This window comes from Xenopus laevis, chromosome 4S (assembly GCF_017654675.1).
Source record: "Xenopus laevis strain J_2021 chromosome 4S, Xenopus_laevis_v10.1, whole genome shotgun sequence".
NCBI lineage: Eukaryota > Metazoa > Chordata > Amphibia > Anura > Pipidae > Xenopus > Xenopus laevis.
This window is the reverse complement of record NC_054378.1, coordinates 241,707-259,373: the sequence shown is the minus strand read 5'-3', so window position 1 is coordinate 259,373 and position 17,667 is coordinate 241,707. Positions and strand designations below refer to the sequence as shown.

The following is a 17,667-nucleotide window of genomic DNA, read 5'->3' as shown; positions in this document are numbered from 1 at the left end:
ACTATATACTATAATGCCCCCATATCTGCTATATATTATTATGCCCTCATATCTACTATATACTATTATACCCTCATATCCGCTATATACTATTATACCCTCATATCTGCTATATACTATTTTGCCCTCATATCTACTATATAATATTATACCCTTATATCAGCTATATACTATTATACCCTCATATCTGCTATATATATATATATATATATATATATATATTTCCACAAACCATCAGGTATCTCAACTCCCAAGGACTGAACTGAATATATTCATAAGGAACTGAAATGTCCACTTTGCCCAGCGTGACCGTGTACTAGAGTTGTTGTTTAGCACCAGGGGGTTCTGGAGGAACATCATTTTGTTTCTACTATGTACTGTATTTACTGTATATGGTTGAAATGACAATAAAATCTACTTGACTTGACTTGACTTGCCCTCATATCTGCTATATACTATTATATGACTGGTGTCTCCCACATACCTGCTATATAGTATTATACCCTCAAATCCGATATATACTATTGTATGACAGGTGTCTGCCCTCATATCTGCTATATACTATTATGCCCTCATATCAGCTATATACTATTATGCCCTCATATCTGCTATATACTATTATGCCCTCATATCTGCTATATACTATTATGCACTCATATCTGCTATATACTATTATGCACTCATACCTGCTATATACTATTATGCACTCATACCTGCTCTATACTATTATGCACTCATATTTGCTATATACTATTATGACAGGTGTCTGCCTCTCTCATGGGATGGGCTCAGGGGTCTCAGAGGAGAGGGAGGACTATGGCTGCTGTGGTAACTGTGTGAGAATTCAGTGTAGTGTGTAATTGTGACAGTGACAATATGGGAGACATTGTGTGTGAGGGAAGAACAGATTGCTAAGTGTTTGGGGGATGAGAAGGGCCCGGGCAGAGGGAACACAGAACAGATTTAGCGAAGGAGAGAGAGCGAGGGCGACACAGTGAGAAGGAAAGCCGAGGAGAGAGAATATAAATATATAAATATGTGTGAGAGAGAGAGAGAGAGAGAGAGGGGGGGTGACACACAGTGAGAAGGAAAGCCAAGGAGAGGATATATAAATATATAAATATATAAATATGTGAGAGAGAGGGGGGGGTGGGCTTTAATGGGAGGCGAGAAGAAAGGGAGAAGCCAAGAGAAATAAAGAAGAGGACAGAGCTCACAGTGTATTGTGCAAGAAGGAGAGTTCAGAAAATAAGAGACGTTATGAAGGAAAGAATGACATAGTGAGCGACGAGCGTGTCTCAGGAATAAGGGGCAGGGTTACACATGAAAGCAGAATATCTTTCTCATTAGCTATGTATATATTTATATATCTACTGCCCAGTTTCTCAGGCCGACTCTCATGCCTAGCTGCAGCTCTCCCTCTCTCCTTCCTTTCTCACATACGTTTTAACACCCTTCTCCCATCTTATTTGTCAATGTGCCTGTCAATCAAACCCCCCTGCTGCCTCTGTCCCTGGTCCTGAAATGAGCAGCCTGAACCTCCCGACCAATCGCAAATCTACTGGGCGGAACAGAAGGCCTTGAGTGGGCGTGTCCTGTTGTGGTCCTGATGCTGGCATAGACTCCATTGCTGTAATAGAAGAGGCAGCAGCATCATCTTTTGTGAGCAATATATGGGCCTGTGTGTGCCGCTTCTGAAGGATCCATTTCTGACTGCACATCTGCTACGGATCAGGTATTGTACAGAGGGAGTAATGTATGGAAAACCCAAAATACTATATTGAATAAACTGTAAATTAGAATTACATTTGGTCTTTTTTTCCCATTGCAAATGAATAGGAATTCATAATTTTCTGCAGTCTTACCTTGCATGGGTTAATCTAAAGGCAGCTAAGGGTAAATTACCCCCCCCCCCCCATTTTGTGAAAAGCTTTTGAGCATAGCTCGGCAGATTTGTACTAAAATTAACACATTCCCTATCGCAAGATAAAAAATATGCAAAATACTCTGTCAGTGTCAGGAAAGGATACCAGAGGGAGGAAGAAAAGGGCAGATCCATCAACAAATGCTGCAGTCATGCAAATTATTGTATCCATTTCATGCAATAGGGGTTTTCATGGCTTTTATTTTCTTTATGTTTTTTATGGAAATGCAAGTTTATGTGAAAAATAATATTGATGCAGGTATGCATGCTTGCATTGCTCATTGTATTACTGCCATTGCAATGGGTGAGATCCCCTTAGATAAGGCAAAGGGCAGACAATGCAGTTGTATCATTTCTGAGTAACTTGTGTTAAATCAGGTTAGTTCAGTTTATACAGGCTCTGGATATGAACTGATATGTCATCTTTTCCTCTGCTTTAAAGAGGGACATTTAGGGGAATCATTAGTTTGAATGGGTATAAGAAAGTGCGTTTACAGCAGGCCAGGTAAGAGGAATATTCTTGCATAGTATTTGACTAGATTTCTAGTGAATCCCTATGTGTGTGTGTGTGTGTGTGTGTTGTGTTGTGTTGTGTGTTATAATGTGGCTGGATACATTAATCCAGGAGTTCATTATAATAAACATATTATAAACATTCTAGCACTGCCTTCATATACTTAATTAATGAAGAGCTCTTTAAGCAACAATTCACTGAATAAAAGGCTACTATGATAATTAATAATACATTCCATACAGCATTGCAAAAGATGCACGTGGATTTACACATTCTTCCTCTACAAATTCATAATTACAGTATATTGCATTTTATTGTAGCTTATACTATGAGTGATCTTGAATGCCTTTTATCTCAATGGTAGTCAGTGGTTTAGCTGTTAGTTGAAGAACAGGTAGAAGTGATTATTATTATTTTATCCCTGGGAATTCCAAAGGGGTCACATGGCTAGTGGATTGCTATTCACCGAACAACCTCACTCATGTAGCAAGAGGAATTTAAAAAAAAAAAAAAAAAAAATATTTTGATTTTTCTGAAGACACAGAGAAAAAATGATTACTGCAACAGTTGCATTTAAGAAAAATAAATATACAACTAAAATGACATGTAAATGAAGAGTCCTGTGTTGGGTTTTACTTATTGGTGTACATTCATCTGGTAGTGGTACATATATTGTTGGTCCATAGTTCTTAGAAAGCTTTAAAAGAACATTCCAATGAAGCACAGTTTCTACAATAGATTTTATATGACTCTTGGAATTTTTCAACAAAGGGACAGCTTAGGTCTATTTGATTTATTTATTTAGTGCATTGTGTGTAAGGACAATGAAGAAAGATAAAGCTTAATCATACCAAAAAAAAAATCATTTTTAATGGGGATATTACATGGGAAATCAGAGCTTGGCTTTGTCTAACAAAATGTTTATATGTTGTCGCTAAAACAAGGAAAAAATGGATGATGTGAAACTGACATTGTGTTTGAGAAGAAACTGTGTTTGAGAGAAAAGCTGGAGGAAAGAGCATTATTTGTGTTCATTCCTAAAAATGATTCATGATAAAAATAGAATCGTGTATCATCATAGTATAAAGTAGCAATGGTTCTGCAAGAATCCATGACATGTTTCTTGCTAAGATACTTTACACGGATTTATTTAATAAATTTGCAGTGACACCAGGGCATGCAAATGTTGCAGCTGTGATGTTTGACAGCCTTTGGTGCAGTTTATAGGGGGAGGCAGCATTGCAAGAGACCAACAGAGGAACAAACATACGGAAAAGCAGAGAGAGAGAGAGACGGGGAAGGAGGGGGAGACAGACACACAGACAGTATAGACGTAGAAGGAGACTAGCAGGAAAAAAAAAAATAGAGACACGGACTGGAAGTAGAAATACAGCATAAGTGTAGCACAAGGAGGAAGAGAGAGAGAGTTACATACGAGGCAGCAGTGATAAGCAGAATTTATACTATACTCATACCTATGCACACATGCCTTTTATGTGCACCCCATGTATACATAAATAAATGATAGTCTACTATCTCCTCTCGCTGTATATCAATATGTAATGCTTAGCGTTCTCCACTAATTATACAATCTGCTGTGAAAGAATGTCAGCAGTTAGCAATCTTCTACACAATAATCAAAGGTTTATTATACGTTCATTTACCTGGTAATGATATAGACACTCTAACTCACGTATGTATCGACAAAGACAATCAAGTCAGGTATACTACACCATTTCATAGTGTACCAGTATGCAAGTGAAACAAGAGCATAGATGCAGATAGAAACATGGCCAAATACCCAAAAAGACAGGCACACAATCAGACACATTCAGAAGGATTCAGACAAACACACCTACACCAATCCCCTCACAAGAAAGCGAGCGGACAACTAGGCAGACACATAACACCTTGCTTCTTTACTAGTGTGTGTTGCTGGTTTAGTGCTGACATGCTGCAGCTTATAGTCTCCCCTTCCCCTTGGGTTCTGGTTTTTTTTTTACAGTTTACAGTGTGACTGTACATACTGTAGATATATGGTTTATCTCAGGTTGAAGTAAACCATTCCTAATAATTCCAACATTCACATAACCCTGAAATGCTCTTAAGGGGAATATTATTGGTAATGGACGTAGAGATTCAGGCTGACTTTAAACCATCTGCCACTGCTTGCTTTTTACTTGGCAAAGAAAAGAACATGCATTTGTTTATATTAGACAGAAATTGGTAAAAGTTTCAAATACGAGTTTTATGCATAATAGAAAAATGTGTATACATTTTCTCTTCATGTGTGTATGAAGCATTACATTTGTGTCGTATCTACCCTTAACAGAAATAAATTAAGTGTTGCTTGATTGTATTATATGGAATTGTCAAACACCATTTTTTATTAGGAGGACACTTTTATGTATTTATACAGACAAAGACAAGAAATCATCTGCACTCACCCAAACCCAAATACAGTATTTAGGACATTAAGAGATTTTGTGCATACATCTGCAAAAAATTCCTTCTCTTTTAAGGGATTGTTTGCCAAAATTTTGTATTCATATGCAAACTGGCTTGCTGCATTAAAATCATCTCTGATCGGGCCAATCATACACTCACTTCCATCTGATTCAATAAGAATTCCACAGTTAAGCCTCCTAACTTGTTGCCCTTTTTATTGGACATTACAAAAATCCCCAACCAGTGGCTATGAGCAGATGTTGCTCACCAACCCCTTGGATATGGATCCTAGTGGCCTCAAAACAGTTGCTTATTTTTGAACTCTTTGTGTTGGGCAAGTTTTGGTTGCATACCAACTTGAAGTACTGCTTAACAAAGCCTCTTGTAGGCTGCCAGTCCACATAGGTGCTACCAAAAGTAAACCACAGCCCATAATGGGCACCATCAGAAACTTTGCATGCTTGTTTTGCTCTCCAACTTTTATTTACACTTGCAAGTGACTCACAGGTAAAAAAAGGTTAGGGATACCTGGGCTGCTGATCGCCCCATACCCAGGGAACACCCTGGGGACCTTTGGCATTTTTCAGCCGGATTGGCCAATCAAAGTACCTTACCAACCAGAATCCAAATCCTTAAAATCACATGACTTTTCATGACACAAGGAAGTTAGGAAATACATTTTTAACCACACGCAGTCCATTGTTTATTTAAACCTTTCTAGTCCTAATTTGCATAGAAAATTAGGTCCAGATACATTTCTAGATTCAGCCAAATCTTTCATGAAGGATTCGGGTTTCGGCGTATCCCTAGTGTAAGGGCAGTAAACCTATTGAGCTTCAGCTAGTGGAAAGGGTGATAGATTGTTGTGATAAATTGTATTAAGCCTGTTAAGCAGGTAAGGCATTTTGTTATGATATCAGCATTTTGTAACAGCTATTTTCAGTCTTCACTAATGAATTACTTGCAAGTGCCCAAACTGATGTAAGTGAACCCTGGACTTACCATCAGTCTGGACTTGCTGGAAATTGTAGGTTTTGCTTATTGGGTTTGTGTCTTTATTTGTGCTTTATGCACAAGTTGCAGATGAAGCAATTTTTAGCTGTAGTGCTAAGAGCAATATTAAGTTTAGACATTGCATTAAATGTCAAGGAAATAAACACACACACAATGGCTTATAACACGTACTACTTTACTAATGAAAATTTCAAACAATCCTAAACAACACACACACATCAAACTTCACCACAGACTAACTCCCCCTGTACATTAGGGACCTTTCAGAACACACTGATGATCCCTCCCATTTACCCATATTCCTAGTGCAAACTCCCCAACTCATAGTGGGAGAAAAATATCATAAAACAGGTTTGGGTGAAGTACAATGCTGTATACTAAATGCCTCCATGTTGGATGTGACGAAGCCTAGGTCTTTTGTTTTGTAAATAGCCAAGGAGCCAAAAATCTGTTGGCCACTGTTTACAGAAAGACATAAACCTAGCCTGGTCTCTGTTGATTTGTAATTGAATCCCTGCAGGCTTCTGTTTGACCAATGTTTTATTTCTGGGCCTTAACATTTGCAAAGCCTAACTTTGCAGTATTCACTTCATTCCAGAAAACATCATATTTTCTTTACACTACATTCATTCACCATGTTTACATGGAATTATGGGGAATTGCACCACTTTTTATGCATTTCGACCACTAATTTCCTGCTTGTAAAAGGTCCCCAAGAATCTAACAGCAGCCACATAAAACATGAAAAATGGAAATGATTGCTAAACTGCATAATTTTTTTAAACAAAGGATCTTACACATCAAAAGTCCATACATAATGCGAGTATTGCATATTTTACAAAGTGCAAAGCTGAATTTGTACTGCTCCATATACAATTAAAAAGATGTTGTCTAAGAAGCTCATCTATATTATACTGTATAATATATATGTGTCACTGTGCTGAGTAGGATAATGTGCAAAGTACAGGCAGCCAGAATACAAATGCAACTGACTTGCATGTAATGAATCCTACACTACAGCTGTTTCATGCACCATGAACAAGAAATTAAGTTCTTGCAATTGGCAGATGTGATCTATATTTTGTTGATTATACAAAATTGTGCAGAGCTATGAGTTTCATGCAGAATGTTGCCACTTTAAAGAGAGATTTGACTGAATTGGAGAACTGGGCAGCAACTTGGCAAATTAGATCTAATGTTCAAAAATACAAGGTTATGCACTTTGGTACAAATGAGATAAATATGAGTTATTCACAAAATGGTATTGTGTTGTAGTCTCTTTAATTAAGATGATTTTGGGGATTTTTGTGGATAACAAACTGTGTAACTCTAAGCAGTGACATTCAGTAGCTTAATCAAATAAAGTGCTATCTTGAAAAAAACAGGCATTCATATGAGAGATAAAAACATAATTTTCATTCCTTATAGATCCTTGGTAAGGCTGCACCTTTGAGTATGCAATTACGCTTTGCTCCCCACTCCTTACAAAGGCTATTAATGAGCTGTAAAGAGTGCAGACATGTGCCACTAAATTGGTGAAAGGAATGGAACAATGAAACAATAATGGAAAAACTGTCAAGTAGGGATGTAGCGAACTGTTCTGCGGCGAACTTGTTCGCGCGAACATCGGCTGTTCGCGTCCGCCGCAAGTTCGCGAACGTCGCGCGACGTTCGCCAATAGGCGTTCGCGTCAAAATCGTTCGACCATTCGACCATTCGATCGCTAAAATCGAACGATTTTCGTTCGATTCGAACGAAAATCGTTCGATCGAACGATTAAAAATCCTACGATCGTTCGAATCGAACGATTTTCGGATGTTCGAAGTTCGCGAACAGTTCGCGAACTGTTCGCATTTTTTGCCGGTGTTCGCGAACGGCGTTCGCGAACACATACTCGGCGGTTCGCTACATCCCTACTGTCAAGGTTGGGATTGTTTTTTCTGGAGAAAAGGCACTTCAGAGGCAATGATTACACTTTATTAATAGAGGATATTATATAGAAATAGCAGGGGATATTTTTCACATAAGAGATCAAACAATCAAAGGCCACCCTTTAGAATTTCATTTAAATGGAAAATGGTTCTTTACAGTTGTTGCGAGGTTGTGGAAAACCATGGTGGATGATGTTTTTAAGTATGGCTTGGGTGACTTCTCGGACAAGTATATATTTATATATATATATATATATCTATATATATCTATATAGATATATAGATATATATATATATATATATATATATATATATATATATATATATATATAGATATATATATATATATATATATATCCATTCAAGTGACTGGGAAGAGAGAGCCCTTTCAGGAGACTGTGAGAGTCTAACAGAGGATTCTGGGCTTGTGTACATGCATGACTGTTAGTGCTGGAAATTTGTATTAATGTGTACACCAGTGTAGGTGTTGAACTGGGATTGATAATCCTATGTGAAGCAAGTATGCTGAGAAGTGGATTTTGTTCCTAACATAAATCAGCCAAGCTGCAATTAAAATGTGAAAGGTGATGTCAGACTTTGATTTTGTGCTTAATCTGTGCTGTGGCCTATGGACCTAGCTATGTGAATGTCACACCTTCAACAGTTTAGTTACTCTCCTTTTGGTTGTCTCTATTTAAATGATATGCCTTTACAGAACTTGAAATAAAAACTGCAGTGTATATTTAAGACAGGTGCATCTATGGAAATGCTACTGGCCAGTGTATCTGCTTCAAAGTGTCACATCTTATACTTCTTCCCCAGGGATCCCTTGTGCTGAAGTGTGCATGTGCAGCATTGTAAAAGTTACTCTGATGTGCATGGGCCAATCTGAGAGGCTACATAAAAGTACAAGGGATCAAAAATAAAAAAAGGTAAAAAAAAAAGTCATGTCCCATGTAACCTGAAGAGGGCATAAACTGCAATTTACCTCTGGGAAGGCAATGCACAATCCACCTATTTTACACATGGCACACTGCACTCCTAGCTATGGTGAAATCTGGGAAATAAAAAATGATGTACTGCATATCAAAGGACCAGTCAATATGCAGTATGAGGGCCCGCTAGGAGTTGAAGGTAGCAAGATGATTAAAATGAAGGAATGTTATCTACTATGGAAAGGTTCAATAGAAAGTGATAAGGTGATGTTGACAGGTCCATGCATCTTAATGCCATCTGAAGAAAAGCAGTTTCCTGGTTCACAGTCTTCTAAATTGTAGGTCCGTACCCATAGGGGTGCTCAGATTAGTGGATGGAAGGAGTTAGCCTGAAAGCCAATAAAATACATTGACATAAATGCTTATCTGTTATGCTTCATAGACCTGGAACTAGAAGTATGACTGGAACAGCAATCTTGTTACACGATTAGAATTGCACCTCAAAAGCAGACTGAAAAACACTGAATTACAATGTGGAAACACTTACATGTTTATTATACCCCTCGATTATATAAAATTTTTACTATATAAAAGCAACATGTACACAGTGAAAGTAACAAATTCAATGGAATACAAAGGAAACGAATATAGTTATGACAAATAATACCTGAAAACATTACATATAAAAGGTTTTAGTTAAATCATCAGTGAATTCTTGGGAGGCAATCTCTAATGATTGTCAGAACCTATTCTGGATCCTAGTTATTGGAAAGAATGAGTAAGCTTCATACTCCTATAATGAACTGCTGAACTTGAATTGTTTATTGTTCCCTATAGATATTAAGTTCAGCCTCTCTTTATCAGTGTTGAATCAGCTTGCCAGACATACTCCCTGTAGACACACATTCTTTTGAGGAATCATCAAAGAAAATCCAGGAGACCTGCTGAGGCCAGGAAACTATATTAGTGGAAAAAATGCCCTGCAATTGAAGTTTTTGCTCATACAAGATAAGTTAATAAAAAATATCCCAGCCATGGTTGTGATGTTGCCATGTGTGAAGTAACGATACAGTGTTTTTAAAATTGCATGGAGCACTGTGCAAAATGCATGGTTTAAACTCAGTCCAGCTTTCTGATGGAGGCCAGCGGATGTGTTCTCATATTGATATCAGTTGCAAAAAAGTTGCAAAAAAGTCAATGCTGTCAGGACACTGCAGTTGTACATAATGTTGATAGCAAGAAAATGAGACAACTTAAAGGGCGAACTAAAACGTAACTAAAGAAGTAGGTAGAAATATTGTACATTATGTTTTGTGCTTCTGTACCAGCTCAAGGCAACCACAGCCCTTTAGCAGTAAAGATCTGTGTCTCCAAAGATGCCCCAGTAGCTCCCCATCGTCTTTTCTGCTGATTCACTGATTCACATGCTCTGTGCTGCTGTCACTTACTGAGCTTAGGGAGCCACTCACAATATACAGTACACATAGAATAGAAATGTCACAATATAAGGCTGATTAGTAATTAATACACATAATTACTACATGGCAGCAGAGAAACCAGTGCAATTAGCATCAGAATGTAATAATCAGCAAACCTGTAGCATCAGCTTATATTACAGCCAGGGAAGCTCATTTTCTGCTGCTGGATAATTAGTGACGAGCCCTAAGCTTAGCTTCTCAACAGCCAATCAGAGCCCACTGAGCATGTGAGTGTCACAGACACTTTCCAAGATGGTGACCCCCTGTGACAAGTTTGAAGTCCTGGATCATTGCTGCATTTTTGCATTACATTTTTAGCCATTCATTTTTAGGGTATAGTGCTCCTTTAAGAACTTTTGAATAAACATTATTTACATAATTTAGATCATGCTTCAGCTCAGCATCCTGATATTTAAAATCAGTTTCTTATTCTTCTTGTGACAGTGAACGTTGAATTAAAGTAAAGTACAACATGTAAGTTCAGTTCCACTCCTGTACAGTCTGTTGGGAAAAGTGAAGATTGATGAATGGCTAGAAATAACCTGACTATAAAATTGTCAATTTGTATGCATTACAGGGGACAACAAACAGTTTCAGAACATGAAAGTATCACACTTTTTATAACACATACATTTTGTTAAAACATTTAAAGGGAAACATCTGCACCATACACCATTAATGAATTAGCTTTGTAAGTAGCAGTCCTGTTTTTTACTGCAATGTATTCAAATTTAGCTCTGCAGCATCACCTATTGTTGTGTTGTAATGTTGTATTGTTGTTGGTTGTATTCAGTGAAACTGTAAGGGGCAGGTTAACCAAAGTGTAAAAATAGAGCTCACCACAGAAAAACTCTCTCATTCCAATGGGATTTTTAGAAGTGATTTCCTGAAATTTGACATCCAAAAAGCTTTACATTTATTTACAGTATCAAGTAAAATGAATTCAAAAGCAGCGAGTGGGAATTCCTTGGCATTTAAACCCTTGAGGGTAGTGAGTCACCAATATCCAATCACAATGGTTCCATTGAATTTCAGTAAGGTGTTGAGCGAAACTCACAAATGTGTGAAAGTGAGATCCAGTCACAGTAGTACCATGATTGTCATTGAAGCAGATGTGAATCTTTCAATGTACATGACTGAAAGTCTGAATTGTTGTGAAGCTGCCGAGGTAACAATGTCAAAGTGGCATTGTTCATTGATGACAAGCAGTGACCCTTCTTCTGTTCACGGATGGTTTTATCACTTTGGCATAAATTACCTGTTTTACACCTCTTTCAAATCTTCTCTATCCAAAATGTGCTCATTGTTGTCCTCAAAGGAGGGTCCATTTCTGTGAGATGTAGAGAGATAGACTTCCAGTCATGTACACTGAAAGACTGGAAAGACTGCCTACCAGATACTGTATATCATAACCTGGATAAAAGAGAATCTTCATAGACACACTTAAAATGATTAACCTATACATTCAGTTGCCACCAAGATTCCAGAGTATCCATAAGGGCAGACAAGAGTGTTAACGGAATAGGCTGAGGCTGGAGTTTGCTGACCAGAGGCACAAACAAGAATGACGCTGAGATAATAAAGCTAAGCATCGGACAGTTGCAAGCATGCACACTGGATGGAAAGCAAAAATTGTAGACTGGGAACTAAAAATTATCACAGGAAAATTACAGAACTTGAAGATAAGATACAGTACATCCACAACCAGCTCTTGGTGTCATCAACTTTCAGTTACACCACCACTGTTGTTCATAGATGACTTGAGGTTTTATTTAGATGGTCGTTCTAGTGTAGGCTCATCTAGAATGTCCAAGCAGCCTGTCTGCAGTATAGGGACAAACTTGTTTACACAGAATTTATCCATCAATCAATATTCTTAAAGCAAGGCTCCAGCCACAGGATTCCCAGATGAAAAGACTAATGTAGTTATTAGTGATCTGTCCTGTTTACTTTACCCAAAAATTTGCTAAATGTATTGAAGTCAATGGACATTAAAATTATTTTGACGTGCGAAAATTTTACATGAGCGACAATTTTTACACATGTGAATTTTTTTTGTCCAAATTCATTAAAGTCAATAGGTGTCAAAATTATTTTAATGCATGACGATTTGCAGGTGGCAAAATGCGGAAAATCCTGCAAATCCATACCTGGAATAAATTTGACCATCACTAGTAGTGATGTTCCCTTTTTAATGTAATGATTGTCTAAAACATTTGTAGTTTAATTATTTGCACTTTTGTCTATTCATTTGGTTATTTATTACATTGTTTTTTTCGAAAACTAAATGCACGTTATTAGAGGTAAATAATTGCTTGTCTATTTTGGTGCACAAATACCTATCATCTTTACTGCAGAGGAAGGAAGCCTGGTTGATCTTCCATGTTGGCTCCTTATGACCTTGATGGACCCTTTGCCTAGGGAGCCAAGAATAGCTCATGCTAAAATCTAATCATTCTATGAAAATGTAAACAGTTTTATTTTTGCTTCTGTATTTGTTAATTCATCACTATTTTAACCCTCCACTTGAAAACGTGAAATTTTATCAAACGCACAAAAAACTCCTAACATAATAAGATTATGTATGTCTCATAAGGAGATATGGGAATGAATACATTCTGTTTTCATAACTGGCATGTTTTGACTCTGATTTAATTATGATTCAGTAATTTTTCCACATCAGAGGGAACATATACTATTACTTAATAAGTGTGAAGAAGTGATGCCGGCTCTGCAGACACTGAAGAATCAAAGACTAGCCAAGATTTCCCTACAAATGGCTGACCATAATTTGATTTTGAATGAGAGCAATTGGGAAAAAGGGAGTCGAAAAAAGGAGAGAGAGAGAGAGAATGACATTGAGAAAGCGAAAGGGGGAGAGAAGCTGCTGAGATGTGAAGTTCAGAGTGGAAGACAGAATGGGGTGAGTGGTGTGCTGGAGGAGACAACGATATGGAGAGAAAGAGAGTGTAGGAGTAACGTGAAGAAGAGCAGCAGCAGAGACAAAGGATAACATGTAGAAAACTAAATGTAGAATTTTAGGAAGAATACTAAATTTACAAGTGAAGGTTATTATGCATTAAGAGAGTACTTTTTGAAATGAAAAAATACAATTTCTTACCCTCCTATTCATTGATGCACACCATTGTAATAATGATATGCTGCTTATAATTAATGGTTCAAGGAACTGATGGCGTGGTGTTGCCTTCACATGGCTTTTTACTTTACTTACACTATGTTGACTGGTATTTGTTGTTTCTTGCAACTTCAACTTAATTATACAGCACTCTGAATTTGTATGTCTTTATGCATTCATTTGGCTTTTCTCCTTTCTTCTTCTCTTTTTACCCATATTGCAAGTTTTCACTAGTAGCTGCACTAAGGTGGTGGTATTTAACCTACTGGTGCTGTATGGCTTCTGTTGAATTGCTGCTGAATCATTTCCTTAAAGAAAAGTCAATGCATAGGAAAAAAGTTGCTGATAGAATCTGTTATTTTCATCCTGGCCTCTAATAAGATTCATTTTGTAGTCACCATTAAAAATTAGGTCTAGTAATCTTAATTTAAAATATTTATGATGGATTATCTGATTAATAATCAGGTAATATGCACGCAGCAGACTGTTAGCTTTGACGGTATGCACCTGTATACTAATCAGCTACTGTATACAGCATGCGCATTGTAGAGGTGTCCAAAAACCAAACAACTATGAAATCCCTTTGCTGCAGGACTGATTAGTAATTATTTCTTTTGTACACTTTCTGCTAGAAAGCAATGCAGCATTCAGTATTCATCTGAACTAATTAGTAATCATCTGTATAGCAAGGAGTGGTTTGCTATTACTTCTGAATATATTAGCTGTTTAAAGAGGTTTGTCCAGTTTCAGCTAACTTGTAATCCCGATTGGTAATGGATCAGACATGAAATGTTTCTTATTTTGGTTAAAAGTTCTGCTTAGAATTTGCAAGGCCCCTGAGCACAGGAAAAGGCCAGCCAAGATCATAAAGATATTAAGCTACTGGGAAAAGATTTTTGCCCAAAACTATTTATAATGTGGCATATAAGATATGGTGCTAGAGATAAAAAAAAAATTGACCCATTGTATTTATATCAAACAATAAAGTCACATTAAAAAATGATGGCACAGACTTAACAAAGTTCTAATTAGTTCTTCTATTAATATTTACAGTGGTGCCTGAAACCCTTTTGGATTTTTAATATTTTTGCGTAAATATGACCTAAATTTGCAAATTCAGAAACTAGATAACGAGAACCCAGTTATACAAATAAGTCAAAACCATAATGCTTGTTCATTTATTTATTAAGCAAAATCATCCAAAGTTACATATTTGTTTATAGCAAAAGTATGTGAACCTCTGGGACTGCCAATTAATTTGAAAGAGAAATGAGAGTCAAGTGTTTGAATCAAGTAGAATGATTTATTTAAAGAATAGAAATCTGTATTTTCTTTAACAAAATCTGATCTTAAAGGAGAACTTTGCACTAGCCCCATCACCCCCTCCATGACACTATTTTAAAAAGTGTCGCTGAATGTCACACAGACCTCTCCATGCAGAGTGGCGCAGCAGAGCAAATGGGTGCCATCTTCAGATCCTATACTAGCTTTACATAGCATTAACAGTCCCAATTCAACACCCACATTGGTTTACATATTAACACAAATTTTCAGCACTTACAGTCATGCCTCTACATAAGTCCCAGAATCCTCCGTTAGACTCACACTTGACACTTAGTCTCTTAGGAGGGGTTTTCTCTTCCTCTCTCCAGTAACTTGGAGCTATCTCCAACACTTCAGCTCAGCGGGGAATCATAATCCCCTTCCCAGCTACAAACACTAACACACCTGCACATGGAGGTGTCCACGGCCCCTCGCCCTTCTCCAGCTCAAGGAGGTCTCCAGGGGGAACACTTAGGTGTAGTCCCATGCCTCCTTTTAACTACAGCTCACCTGCAGCCTAATTACCTGGTTACTTCTAACTGGGCAGCTGAAAACACTTAATGGAGCAAGGAATGGAAGGCCCATCCTGCTCCTCTCCATTCACTCCAGGGACCTATTATCCAGCTTTTCCTTAGCCAATATACAATTACAGCCATGCTTGCTACAACAACACACACTTTCCCTGGAGTTTAATATTCACCAGCCTAATACTGTGAAATACACACAAAATCATAGTCTTTTAAAGAGTCATATGCCCATAGACTTCATAAACTGCTTTTATTAAAAATGATGTGTTGACATAATAGGTAAATAAAGGTGACACATTCTATTCAATTTTATTTATACAGAACAAAAATGATGTACATATCTTTAATCTATCAATACTCCCACACATGTAATGCACGACACACACAGTTCTAATGGCATTCAGTGTGTGATGCTAAGGAATATACACAATATTTGTACATGCCAGAAGAGTAAAAGAGTTATCATAGTTCCACTCTTAATCATCATTCAGCATGAGTATAATATAGTGTGGCATGCCTATGACTTGCAATTGAAGCCTAAAACTCTTAAGAACGTGTACATTAATTACGAGTCAGTAAAGTACTTGATATTCATATATGCCTGGCTAAGTGGCTCAACTTGGTTAATTTTTTTGGTCATCGCTGACATTATATTGACTACGTTTATTGAGTTATTGACTTTTTGACCAGCATAATTGTCATGTACATTTTTTTTTCTCCATATGAACTGTCTGGAGTTTTAAATGTGTTACAGCTTTACATATTGTAACTCAAAGGTGGAGGATACAAATGTCTAACTATACATGGTTAGGGCAATATATGGAGTATATATATACACTAATAATATAATATGCTATAATATATGGGGTATTTAATTCCATGTAGTATACAGCTTTGTGCCTGATTAGGCAGATGTTAAGGTAAAAGGTAAAAGTCTGAGCAAATTTATAGCATTATTTCCACCTTATGTGATAACCTTGCTTTACTAAAATGCCACAGTGACTCATTTGCCAAATTAAAATAGACACACCTCAGAATTCATAGTTTAACTAAACACTTTTTCTAATCAATCGATGTGATTTATCCACATTTGAATTCAAATGTTTTCAACTAATCTAATTTTTTGTGCTAAAACTTTAATTATGCTCTGAAAAGCAAGAAATGGGAGTTTTTCAAATTTTTCTGACTCAAAACGACGATTATAAATTACACAAACTTGAATTGTGAAAAACAAGCCCACTAGTCGTGTTTTCAGTCCTGAAGTATTTGCAATTCTACAGCATATGTTGCATACCTATAATAAATGTCAAATCACTTTGCATACAAATAACCTCCCAAAAATGTTTTATCTTCTTGAACAAACCCTACATTTAACTAATGTCAGTTTTTTATTGAATAAAAAACAACTCTTCGGTGCACTGTAATTTAAGACAGTGTCTTGATAATATTAGATGACTTAATATCCATTAGTAGAGGAGAGAAAATATATGAATTTGATAAACTACAACCAGTTTGTTTCTCAGCTTCGTGCTTGAAAATACTAGACTATATATTCAGGAAAATCTAAATTAACATTAGTACATTTTGTATTTTCCCTCATATTTATTGTTTGTTGCAGTCCTCCAAGTCTAATGCATTTTAGTCTTTGCTTTTCATGAATAATATAATTTTGCCTTCCCCACTGATCCAATTATTCATTTTTTCAAGTAGAGGGTTTGTGTGCAGGGGTCATACCTACTATCAGTTTACAAATGCAAAGTAGGTGACCCTGTCCCCTCTGCAGCACAGAGGTTGACAGCTGATCTCCCATAATGTATATCCTTGCTAGATATTCAGTGCCATAAGCTCCAGTAAAGCTGCTTTCCGTAAGTATGTTCTTTGCTGTACATTTAGGAGACATGCTGCTGCCTCATCATTTTACTATCATATTATATGTAATGTGTGCTGTTGTGGAACTTCAAGAACCAGAAACCACTTGAGGTGAAAAGATAAAGTTTATTTAACTCCATTGATTCTGAACTCGCACAGAGTCAGAACCTGACCAAAGAAATCATAGAGTTTTATATATTTTAGTGTTTTTAACTTGGGAATGTGTGACATAAGAACTTAATGGCATAAAAGGGTGTTACCATTGGAACATAGAGACATTGCTTCACAGCACAGAAAAACAAAGAACTGCCCATATAGCCAGTCAGATGGTTCTTCCTGAATGTCAAGGACTAATGACCAAGCTAGCTTGAGAACAGAATCTACCCAAGTCATGGGGCTCCTGGGTGAATCTGCATACACAGAATTTTATTCTTTCTCCATTCAAAGGAGAAGAACAATGATTTAAAGCCCAACTATGTCTTACCACATGGCACAATTTTTTACCTATTTATTTAATTTATTATAATGTATATTCTCCTTGTGTACTTTTCTTCACTGTAAGATTGTA

At 36.9% G+C, this 17,667-nt stretch overlaps 1 protein-coding gene across 18 annotated transcripts in view; it reads left to right on the top strand.

Moving 5' to 3' along the window:
* Nucleotides 1-1,623: 1,623 nt before the first annotated feature.
* Nucleotides 1,624-17,667, top strand: part of LOC108715117 (neurexin-2-beta) — a 229,696-nt gene continuing 213,652 nt past the window's right edge. For 10 of the 18 annotated variants that reach the window (XM_041591538.1, XM_041591541.1, XM_018259945.2 and 7 more), the window contains exon 1: nucleotides 1,628-1,735. The gene's annotated coding sequence lies outside the window, so the exon portion shown is untranslated. Of the gene's footprint in view, nucleotides 1,736-17,667 lie in introns of all 18 variants that reach the window. The other 8 variants (XM_041591554.1, XM_041591547.1, XM_041591549.1 and 5 more) reach the window with 3 other exon arrangements.